A 12,517-nucleotide genomic window follows, 5' to 3' on the forward strand; every position below is an offset into this window, starting at 1 on the left:
AAATCATAATTATTTTCTGAGTCAATCAATGGCAAGTTTTGTTTATTTAAATATTTCTTGTAGCACCTATACCCTTCATCAGTAGTTTTCACAATGGTGTTAACACAGGAACATTTTTTGAAATGAAAGCTTGCGTGAAATGCTAGTAGATAAGACAAGTAAAAAGTGGAATTGCTCTGATTGAAGTAGAAGTTCCACCTATCCTGTCTGTTTTTTGTTTTGTCACCACCTCTCACCATGGTGGGAATCGGTGCAGTGGGGCGGGGGCTACGGGGGTGGGATCTGGTCTGTGAAGCAGTTTGAAAACAATTGCTCTATATTATTGTCAATTATCATGGAAGGAGAAAAAAGTAGAGGGCTCTTGGTATTAAAATGACATTGCCAATAATGCTAATTTTTCTATGAAGACTCAGTTTTACATCCTTCCTAACATTAATTTTACATTTATTATTAAAGATGTAGAAATGCCTGTCAATAGAGAATTCCATTTAATTGAACATCATATTATTATCAAGAGGATGCTGCTCTGTGAACCAAATATAATAAACCATGTTCATGTTCATGATAAAGAAATACGAATAACCTTGGTGCTGAAAAGGAGTGATTCTTTTGCAAATGCATTATTATACACTTTTTTGTATGTAAGGTTATTTTCTTTTTTATCTTATCAATTATGTACTGTAGATCAATTTCATTCCAGTTTAATTATGGTTTTGCTCACACACTTGCTATTACCAAATCAGTATAACAGAGTATAATGCATTATAAGCAAACATGCTATTGTGTGATTAGTGCTATAGGAAATTTCAAATAAGCCATTTGTTGGAATCACCATAACTCTTCTTTAACATGATAAAGAATTTAGTTTATCCTCATGTTTGGGTGTTTTGTGTGGGAGCTGGGATGGCCTTTCAGATTTGTCATGATTTAAAGAGAGCAGGTCGGGCTTCCCTGGTGGCGCAGTGGTTGAGGATCTGCCTGCCAATGCAGGGGACACGAATTCGCGCCCTGGTCTGGGACGATCCCACATGCCACGGAGCAACTAGGCCCGTGAGCCACAACTACTGAGCCTGCGCGTCTGGAGCCTGTGCTCCACAACAAGAGAGGCCGCGACGGTGAGAGGCCCGCGCACCGCGATGAAGAGTGGCCCCCGCTTGCCACAACTAGAGAAAGCCCTCGCGCAGAAACGAAGACCCAACACAGCCATAAATAAATTAATTAATTTAAAAAAATATATATATATATATATTAAAGAGAGCAGGTCAAGACGTTGCCCATCCCCCCAAACCAGTGACCAGTCACTGGGTCTGTCTGTCCCCAGGGAGCAGGGTGGTGCCTAACCTTGAGTAAGGCAGCTCCTCTGCTGAGGACATTCCTAAGGAGGGTTCAGCCGTGAGCTGACAGCGTCCAAACTTCCGCACAGCTGGGGTAGTGAGTATCTCGGTCCTGCAGGGAGACGGGTGATGCATCACAGAATGAACTTCTGACTCCAGCTTTTACCTCTGAAAACTGATCATTAAAAATAAATAATTAGGCATTTTTCCTGCTTTTCTGAAATGAACCAGCAGAATAACCACACAGCATTAATGGATGAGGGGAAGTTCTCTGTAAAGAAGAATCCCAGCTAACAAATGTAAAAGGAATAGAATCAACATTTTGTAACCCTGAACTAAAAACTTATTTCAGACAACAGTCATCAATAGATGCCAGAATTATTAGGGGATATGCTGAAGGAAAACTATAGTGAAAGGATCAGAGTGCCATCCCCTGAAAGTCATGAATTAATCTTACTATCATAAAAGTGGCACATTATGGGCAAATGAAGTATACATGCCACGTATGAAGTATTTTGGTCCAAGAAAAATTGGAATCTGACTTTAGATCTAACTTTAAGTCTACACAATAACAGAAACAGGACTTCCCTGGTGGTGCAGTGGTTAAGAATCCACCTGCCAATGCAGGGGACACGGGTTCGAGCCCTGGTCCGGGAAGATCCCACATGCCGTGGAGCAACTAAGCCCGTGCGCCACAACTACTGAGCCTGTGCTCTAGAGCCTGCGTGCCACAACTGCTGAGCCCGTGTGCCACAACTACTGAAGCCCGCGCGCCTAGAGCCCGTGCTCCGCAACAAGAGAAGCCACCACAATGAGAAGCCCGCACACCGCAAAAAGAGTAGGCCCCGCTCACCGCAACTAGAGGAAGCCCGTGAGCAGCAACGAAGACCCAACGCAGCCAAAAATAAATAAATAAATAACAGAAACAAGTTAAACTGCACCACGAAGAAGCAACAGTCAAATCCAGGAAATGGAACTTTGTACAGGTCAATGGGATATTTCTTCAATATGCCAATGGCTTGAAAAAAATAAGACCAGTGTCGGGGAGAAGGGGAGAGGAAGGCGTAAGATAAATAATAACCATAAACAACATGCGAACTATCTTGTTTAGATCCTAATTCAAAAAACTGTAAAAAGGCATTTTTAAGAAAATCAATGAAAGTTGAATATGGAGTGGGTATTAAATAATATTAGGGAATTATTTATTAACTTTTAAGTATAAAATTGCCATTGTGGTAATATTAGAAAATGTCCAAACTTTTTTGGAAATTAATGTTAAAATATTGAGAAGTGAAATGACATCACGTTTTGTATTTATTTTAAACTACTCCAGCCAAAAAGAAGAAAAGGTGGGGTGAGGTGGCACGGATGGGAAAAAGAGATGAAACAAATATAGCTGACTGTTGACAAGCATGAAAGCTGTGTAATCAGTACAAGGGTACACAGGACTATTGGCTCTACTTATTTGTACATTTGGAACTTTTCATGACAAATTTTTAAAGACAAAAAATTTATTTTCCAAGCTTCATGAGGTTTTTCTTTCCCATCTGGAAAATAATGGGAATATTAGAGACTTTAGTTTATGATATGTTTGAGAACATGAATGCAGAATGGTTCAATTATAAATACAACACACATCTCTGAATTTATTCATAATTAAATAAGAAGTATGTGGCAATTTGGAACTTTCATTATATGAAAAGAAAGGAATACTCATTCCTCCCCTGATATATATGTTGACTATTCAGTGACACTGTATAAACATAGAGCAAATGATGGAAGAATATATTTCCTTTAATAAAACCCCATTATTCTGTTTGTAAAGAAGGGATTGTATCTCAGACTTCTAGCCCCAAGATGAAACTGTCCAGCATCTTTAAAATTGTAGCACAATCTTCTTTTTAACTGAAACTCCCATTAAAATACGCAGAGAGAAATTGTACTTTCATAATCCACTTATTTCATATCAATTTGTAAGGATTAATCTGTATATTTGTATTAATTTCTACAAATCTAGGGGCATGGGAAAATTGTAGGCCCTATATGTGTTTGAATTGATTAATATATGTTTGAATACTTTGAATTTTTAGATCGGGTGTCATAGTATTGACTAGAAACATCACTGATAATCACATTTGGGGAGAGAGAGTGGAAGATGGAGAATACTGAGTGTCGTTGGATTCACATATTTGGGCAGAAGGAATATATTAGACTCCCGGCATTATAAGCCTTTAGACAGAATAGGCTTTTTCACTACTAAGGTGTTCACCACGGTGGAGATAATTTGGAATCTTTATATTCTCCTTTACAAACCAAGGGTGCGTAGGTAAGCCTTATCACTCTTCTTTTTTTCTGTCTACATTTTAGTGCAGTTTACACTCTTGAAAAAACGCTAGCTGTCATTTAAAAGAATACGTTTTTTCTCCAGCTCTGGATTTTTGTGATTCTGTCTTCGTTATACCACTTATGATGGACTCATAGTCATAATAAATGAGGTTTTATGGGATAATCCTTAACCGTTTTAGGATTACAGATCCTTTTGAGTGTCTGTATCAGTCGGAGTTCTAGTTACAAGCAACAAAAGCCTATTCTGCCCAATGTAAGTGGAATATTGATCCATTAAAGGGATGTTGGGTAGTTCACAGAACTTCTGGACATGGTGATGAATTAGCTTTGGGGCTATGCAAGCAGAAACTATATCCAAAATCTTTCTGCAGAATTGGTGCCAGTAAGGACAGCCCTGCGGCCTCTCTGACATCCTCCATGGTGTGCGGACTCACTCTTGGTATGACTGCCACCACCATCAGAGTGTACCCTCCATGCCCCCCACCATGTCTTCATTTCCAGTTCAGGAACAGTGGTAAAGGGACCAGTGTTCACAACTCCAGCTCTGCATTTGTCTGGTATTTTTAGGTTTAACAATGGGAAATGAACAAGGCTATCATATCCCAGGCAGATGAAGAAAAATTAAAAGGATAAATATCTAATACAAAATCTCTAATGAATGTAGATTCTCCCCCCCCCCAAACACACACACACACACACACACACACACACACACACAATTTTACGCATTTCTGAAGGTTCTTGAATTTTCAAGACTCATCTGTTGGGCTCCTGGAGAGAAAATGGGTCCTGGTGGTGCTGGTGGTTGTCATCATTATTTGAGAAAACAAATCCTGCTACACAATATAAAGCCTATAGAGAATTAGCTCTAATTTTCTAAATGAAATATTTAGACTTATTTATATAACGGTTTGAGTTCTAGATGAGAAATGTGGGTATGGCTGTGTGTTTAAAATGAAAAGAGTTTATGTAAATAAACTCTTTCATTATGAGCTTTATGTCCATAAAATTCCTCAATTATCATCATGTTAATGAAATGAAATTTTTATTACTACCCATGTAACTGTAATATTAGTCAGGGCCCCGTGTGTCCTGTCCTCAGCTGTGAATCATATGTATATGTATATCTATATCTATATCTATATGCAATCCAGCTCTCAGAACTAATTTCAAACGAATTTCAAATTTTTGGTTACATTTCTCAAGAAATATTAAGGATCTAATTTGCAATTCATGACAATACTTGTTAAAATCTGCTCTCCTTACCTTCCTTCCCTCAGTCTCTCATATCCTCTAGAGTCTCTGGAGTTGTGCTGTCTCATAAAATAGCCACTAACCACACATAACTATTTAAGTTTAAATTACTTAAAATTAAATGAAATATAAAAGTTCCTCAGTCACACAATCCACATTCGTGTACTCAATAGTCACGTGTAGCTAGTGGCAATGTTGTTGGACATTTCAGGTAGAGAACAATTTCATAGTCGCAGAAAGTTCTGCTGAACAGTACTGCTCTAGGGCCTCACCTAAACAAACCACCAAACTCTTTCTGACACCCACCCAAATTGCCATCTGTCACCCCCAGCATCCTCAACTCTTTGAAATGAAATGGCAACACTCTGTTTCAACCCTTTCTCCTTTACTTCCATCTCAGATCACCTCCTTCTCTACTATTTTTTTGTTTTTTAAATTTTACATCACAAATAGATCCAGGGACTGAGCTAACAAAGACAGAAAGCTCTCTAAGAGAGACATAAGCATGGAGTCAGGCAGGAAATATTTACATGTTAAGATGCCTTTTCACAATCATATCAGTATAATAATACTATTATGTACTAAATGTCTTCTGATGCACTCATGACTTCTAATGCTTATAATAACCCTTCAGAATAAAAATTACATTAAAGTTACATTAAATTTCATTTAAAAAACAAAAACCTGAGGCTTGGAGAACTTAAATCTGTTACCTACAGTGACACAGCTAGTAAGGAGTTAAGGCCAGACGTAGATACATTATTTCCTAAATGTAGGGCCCACTTTCTCTCTGCTCTACCACACTGAAAAACAGTATCTCTCTGAAGATATAAAAATGGACATTCCCATGGCAACACAAGAAGACAAGGGTAAGATTCCCAAAGAGCTCCGTTAGATACGCTAAATGAGAAGCCTCTGCCACATACATTTTTAAATAAGCTCCTTGAGGAAAGAAAAACCGACTTGATCATATCCCGGCATAGTCTGGCCATGGGCATTTTAAAGATTCAAAATTCACTATGAAAATGACTAAGAAATGTTTTCCATTTTGGACTTCAACAACACTTTCCAACTCGTCTAGTTTGGCCTTAAAAATAAGTACAAAAATGTATAGTCAAATAAGCAGATAGAAAAATGCCAGTTTTACCCTCATTACTGATAGTCTATGTAAAACCATCTGATTTTAATCTCCCCACTTGATTTACCTTATGTTTTAAAACTTCGTCCAGCCAGTGAGGAATAAATGCAAAACGAGTATAGTGTTATGTTCTAGGGTTTGCTAGAAATTCAAATGTGGGCGTTACCAGTTTGCTATAAAAATCAAGGTAGGAAGTATTTTAATTACACAAGCAGAAGCAGAAAATGCACTTATTTCCCTCTCAAAAATCAAGTTAAGAAAAAATATTTTCCTCTTCTGGAATTTAAGAAGAGCTTGGTTTAGAAAAATAAAATGATACATTTAGAAGAGCAAAGGGGAAGTTGGACCTTGCTAACCTCTCCATTTTCCTTTTCCCAGTTGTTCAGCACATTTCCATTTCGTCAACAGCAAAATTGTTTTTTAGAGTGAAATTGGACCAAATTCTAGCCCAGAGTATTGGTATTTGTCTCTTCCTGGCTTAGGAAGTGTGTGTGTATCTCCAGACAGAATTTCACACACATTATTTAATCAAGCTATACAATGGTTTTGCATGTGAAGTGAATTTGGGGAATTATATTCACTAATGTCTGAGAGCTCTTTACCAGCACCATATGTGGTTTCAAATATTAACAACAACTGTTGAATGGGAGATAATATAATTTTCAAATACTCTATCTGTTCAGTGAAGAAAGTATAGGTTATGTTTTAATGAATCTTGATAGACTAAAGAATGATTTTATTCTACTCTTAAATGTGGATTATCATAGAACCAAGATGAGAAAAAGAGACAAACACAATGAGAAGAGACCACTACAGTGACTTTCAGGGTAGAAATAAACCTCTTCTCAGTTGTAGTTACATCTGTAGCCCTATCTTTTCTATTTTTTTAACCTAACTAATCTTGAAATATTTTCCAACTCTACTGCCCTTGGTTTGCACTTAGCAAAGCATTAAATCCTCAGGATTTGTGAACAAGCTTTCTAATTAGTTCACAAACTACAGAAATGGTTCTAATAGTGGTCTAGAATTAGAAATAATAGGATGTCACCAAACACCGAACTGAAAGTCCTCAGTTACTTACCCTCACCCCCTTTCCAGGTCCCTCTCAAATGTCACCTCCTTTCTTCCCTGACACCTACAGTCGAAGTGGCATCTCTTTTCCCTTCGGGCTGCCATTGCCACATACACTGAGTCTAATGAACTCATGAAGAAAAGGAGTTTATTCCCAGCTAACAGCATAAGAATTGACTGGAAGGCTAGAGATGGCTCAGCAAAGATCAGCAACTAAGTCAGCCAAAGGGGATAACAATTTTATCAAAAATTTCAATCCTCAAGTCACTCTGGAAGACAGGCTTGTGGGCATGACCTGGTTCACAAGATCACACCTTGGCTAGAGAAATGCACAGCAACTGGAGTTACAGCTCCCCAAGACTGCAAGGGACAGGTAACTCCCAAACCAGAATCAGGCACTGTCATGAAAGAAGGGGGAAAGCAAAATGAGCTACGCCGTTCATTTGGCAACTCGTCAGGCTCTGCCTACCAATGCCCTCTGGTGTTCATCTTCAAATGTTATTTGAGTTGCATTTTATTATGTAACTTTTGATTAATTTACTTACATTTTATTTTTCCTACTAAATTGTTAGCACCTTAAAGGCAAAAATAACACGTCTTTAAATTACCTACAGTGCTTCATACAAAGGAAGTGCTCAATAAAATTTTATTGATTTAAGACTAAAAGCTATAATTGCTTAAAGGTTTGTTCTACATCACTGTAAAATCACTTTCTAGGTTCTTCAACCATTTATTTTGGAAACCCCCTTAAAAAGCTAGGTTTTTTGATATTTGCAGCTGTTTTATCTTTCAACATATTTGGTATTTCCTTGGCAAGAGAAGCTGCTGGAATAGTTGCTGAGTATGAGAAGAATGTGTCAACAAATGAGGAGTTTAGCATTCACATAGGGCTTATTTAAATCTTAAATATTTACTGCACACCCTAAAGATATTAGTTATTGCAAAGTAATGAGACTGTACCCAGTAAACTAAAGGATCTGAGCTCCAAGAGTCAAATCATGTCAGACCGCTTTCAATTCTCCGCTGAAAATACTGCAAATTAGATCAGGTCCTAACCATCTACAGTGAACAAAAGGCTCTGCACAAGTGGCTATCAACCAGAACCCCAGAGGCTCGTCTCCCACAGCTGCCCTTCACAGGCACACGCTGGCTGCAAGGCAAGCCATGGAAACGTGATGCCTTCCTTTTCCACTAACTGGCTTTTTCACTCTGGGTATTATTTGCTCCCTTTGGTCTTCAGCTTCCTCTCCCGTAAAATAAAGATGCTGGATCAGAACATCTCTATGGTCCCTCCTGACTCTACTATTCTTTGAATCTATGTATCTATGTCTCTCATCTTTAAATGAGCACCAAAGCATACTTTATACCTAGTAATAATGATAATAATAATGTCTAACATTTACTGAGTCCACACTATGAGCTAGGCTGACAGTTTTACATAGCTGTTATTGTTATTTACCACAGTCGTATCAGGTGCTACTGATGATCGCCATTTTCTCTGTGAAAAAAAATGAACCTAATGTCTATATATGAGAAACTAGGGTTGTAACTAAGTAGCAACTTATGTAAGATCACAAAACTAAAAAGTTTTTAGGGTAAGGATTTATATCCAATTCCATGTCACTCCAGACCTTGAGTTATTCATTCCTACAGTCTACAGCCTTGAAAATGTCCAGTCACCATACATTCAGCCTTGTTAAATCAATGATGAGAGAGTATTTACCTAAACTACTGACTGGAGACTGTTTCAGAGCATTGAGCCTAGACTAACCAAATATCCACAACTATTTTAATACCAGAACACGGATGCTTTTTTTTTTTGCCGTAGTACTACATTATCATTTCCTCATCATAATTCCTTCACTTATCATCGCCGTGTTCAAATGCATGCTGTGAAAGAAGAGTAGGTGAGAAACCATCACTCGGCCCACCATCATCTGTGGAATGTCTATTTCCATGGGTCGTAACTGTCTGGAGTGCAGCAGGAGACTTCAGTCTCAGTCATTTAAAGGAGTGGTTGGTCAGACTCATAGATATAGAAAACAGACTCTTGGTTACCAGTGGAGAGAGGGAAGGTAAGAGGGGCAAGATAGGTGTAGCAGATTAAGAGGTTCAAACTATTATGTATAAAATAAATAAGCTACGATGATATACTGTGCAACACAGGGAGTATAACCTTTGAAATTTGTGAATCACTATGTTGCATACCTGTAACTTATATAATATTGTACATCAACTATACTTCAATTTTAAAAAATCAAAAAGTGAGGGACTTCCCTGGTGGTCCAGCGGTTGACTCCACGCTCCCAATGCAGGGGGCCTGGGTTGGATCCCTGGTCAGGGAACTAGATCCTTCATTCCACAAGTAAAGATTCCGCATGCTGCAACTAAAGAAGACCCTGCACACAGCAACAGAGATCCTTAGTTGTGCCACAGCTAAGACCCAGTGCAGCCAAATAAATAAATAAATATTTTTTAAAATAATAAAAAATATTAAAAAATCAAAATGAGAAAAAGCCGTGGTTGGTTTTTACAGGTGATTCTCTGGAAGGAAAGATCAAATCTGTGTTTGATTATTCTATTGGCTGAAGCAAAAACCTTACCTAAAACCAAATTGTACAAACGTAAGTTTATTTCTGCCACCCTCATTTTCTCCATGCTGCCCAGGCTACCCTTTATCAATAGTGCTGCTTCTCTCTCCTCAGGCTTTATACCCTCATCCTCTCTCCTTTTCAAAACCTGTTCTTGGAAACTATTGAGACACATAATGTCCCAAAGTATTTAAGAGTGACAGTAATTAAAAGGTATGAGTGCTGAGACCATCTGTCTTAACATGGCTTAATTAAGAATGTACATCAGCTGAGGCCCCCGGACCGGCTTCCGCCGTTGCCATGACGGCGGCCGTGTTCTTGGCTGCGCCTTCCTTGCCTTCGCGCCTGCGCTCGCTCGCTGCATTTTCACCATCGCCACCGCCGTTGCGTATCATCTTCCACGTCATTGGAGCTTCCTTCAGGTTGGTGTCTCTGCTGCTTCACTCCCTTGTTTGGTTCATGGTAGCAACCATTGCTGACGACAAAGATGGACCAATACAGAAATATCTGCCGGTCTTCGGAGTGTTAGTCCTTATCCAAGAAATGTGCCGTTTTGCATATTATAAACTTTTTTTTTAAAGCCCGTATGGGCTTGAGGAGTATAAACCCAGGGGAGACAGCACCTTCTATGCGATTAATGGCTTATGTTTCTGGTTTGGGCTTTGGAATCATGAGTGGAGTATTTTCCTTTGTAAATACCCTGTCTGACTCTTTGGGGCCGGGCATGGTGGGCATTCATGGAGACCCTCCCCAGTGCTTCCTAAATGCAGCTTTCATGACGCTGGGATCATACTGCTGCACGTGTTCTGGGGCACTGTGTGTTTGGATGCCTGTGAGAAGAAAAAAGTGGTACGCCCTTCTTGTAGTTCTTCTCCCTTATCTGCTGGTGTCAGCCCTGAGCTTCATAAATCCTCGTTATGGATTAAAGCTGATGTCTGCATACATCATCCTGGTGCTCACAGGCGTCTGGACCTTCTTCGTTTCTGCCAGAGCCTGAAACTCTGCCCACTCTGCCAAGACTAGGACTCCCTCCTCTTCAAGCAGCGCTCCAGATAACCTCCAAGGACCGGCGCTTCTGAAACAGTAAGCTGAGCCTTTAGAAGAAGCGCAACTGTGTCTTCTTCTAAAAGTGCATTTTTTTCTGGTGAAATTTAGAATAAACAGTACTATCTAGATACGATATGGCTTTCATGCAACGGCTTTCTGAAAGGGATACATCAGTGGTGTGCAGCCTGGCTGCAAGTTGGAATCACCTGGGAAAACATAAAGACTAATGTTCTGGGCTCCACCCTCCAGATGTAATTGGTCTGGGCATTTGGTAATTTTTTAAAGCTTCTTAGATAAAACTCCGATGTGCAGCCAGGTTGAGAACTATCCACGTCCAAATAGGAACTTTCTGAGAACACCATAAGTAAATAAGAATGAGATGTTTAGCTATCTCCTAACTCTGTTTGTGTTGAGCAAGTAACTATCTGAATGTCAAGTAGAAGTCCTAGTTGGCCTTCGTCTTTTTAAGTTCTGAAGTCACAAAAGGCTAAAGGGCTATCATCTCTGTGAACTGTTTTCTCGTACTTCACTAGTACTCTGTTTTATGAGAACATGGTAGGCTGTGCTTCTAACTACAATAATAAATTGCACTGACTTACTATGATAATTTAACCGAAGTAAGCTTTTTATTACTAAGCCGTATTTTTCTATAGTTTTCCTTTCTCGATTTTGCTTTTTTGAGGCATTACATTGTTTTTGAGCATAGATTTCAGTGTCTTTAACTAAAAACCAATTATTTCTGACTTCCTGGGAAGATATTATAAAACCAAGAATTTCTGTGCATCTTCTGTAAGTCTTTCCCGGGTCTGCCCCAAGGCAGTGTTTACCCACTGAGTGCTAGTTGCATCTCTGAGCAGCTCTGCAGGTTGCTGAGTGATGTACCCTGGGACAGGCTTCACTGGGGCTGGTGGAAGTTTACTGAAAGCAGGAGGAAAGCAAGCCAGTAGGATGGTGTTGCCACTTTGAGTTTGCTCCTGTAATACTGACTAGCGCTTCCGCCCAAATAGTATAGTGGAAAATTGAAAACACGTCTTAAACTGCCATGTTCATGCTTTTACATAATCCATGTAGTCTTTAGATCCAGTAAATGTCTCTGGGTTTTGGTAGCAGATAAAGCATTCATTTTATAGGAATATCTAAGATGTTTTTTCATCTTCCAGACCACCCTTTTGGTTTCCTTTATAAAGAGGAATTGTGCCTTTTCTAATTAGAAATTGTTCCAAGTTGATGGTTTTTAGGGCACTGATGGTGTGAAATGGAAATTCCCTACACATTAAAGTGAGAACTTCAGTGAATCTCATATGTGCAGTAGAACAGCCCAAAGAAATAGAAGCAGCAATGAGAGGGCTCACCAGTGACACGAGGGGCGGAAGAAATTTGACAATACTGTGGTGAGGAAGAATAATGGACATGTTTAAAATGGAAATGTGGCCAGTATTTTGGGCTAGATGCACATCTTTCCATGGTCCAGAACCTTTCATGCAAACTAGACCTTTATCAATGAAATCCCCTCTCATGTTTAAATTATTTGAATTTCTCAATCTAGGGGTTCAAGAGGAGTAGGGTTTCTAGAAAGACTGTAAACAGTCCCATAAGCAATTATAGTTATTCCCCTAAAGTTTATTTCAGCACTAATACCGATGCTACCTCCGGGGTATGCAACTTTCCACTTTTATACAAGATTTTCTTTAGACTAGGTGAGTCATACAAGAGTCAAGGACATGGAGACTGAACAG

At 39.1% G+C, this 12,517-nt stretch overlaps 2 pseudogenes; both read left to right on the plus strand.

Moving 5' to 3' along the window:
* Positions 1-12,517, plus strand: part of LOC103005282 (14-3-3 protein eta-like) — a 241,632-nt pseudogene that overhangs the window by 79,141 nt on the left and 149,974 nt on the right.
* Positions 10,035-10,790, plus strand: LOC103004997 (gamma-secretase subunit APH-1B-like; annotated as a pseudogene).

The sequence above is a fragment of the Balaenoptera acutorostrata genome, chromosome 4 (genome assembly GCF_949987535.1).
Source record: "Balaenoptera acutorostrata chromosome 4, mBalAcu1.1, whole genome shotgun sequence".
NCBI classification, from domain to species: Eukaryota; Metazoa; Chordata; class Mammalia; order Artiodactyla; family Balaenopteridae; genus Balaenoptera; species Balaenoptera acutorostrata.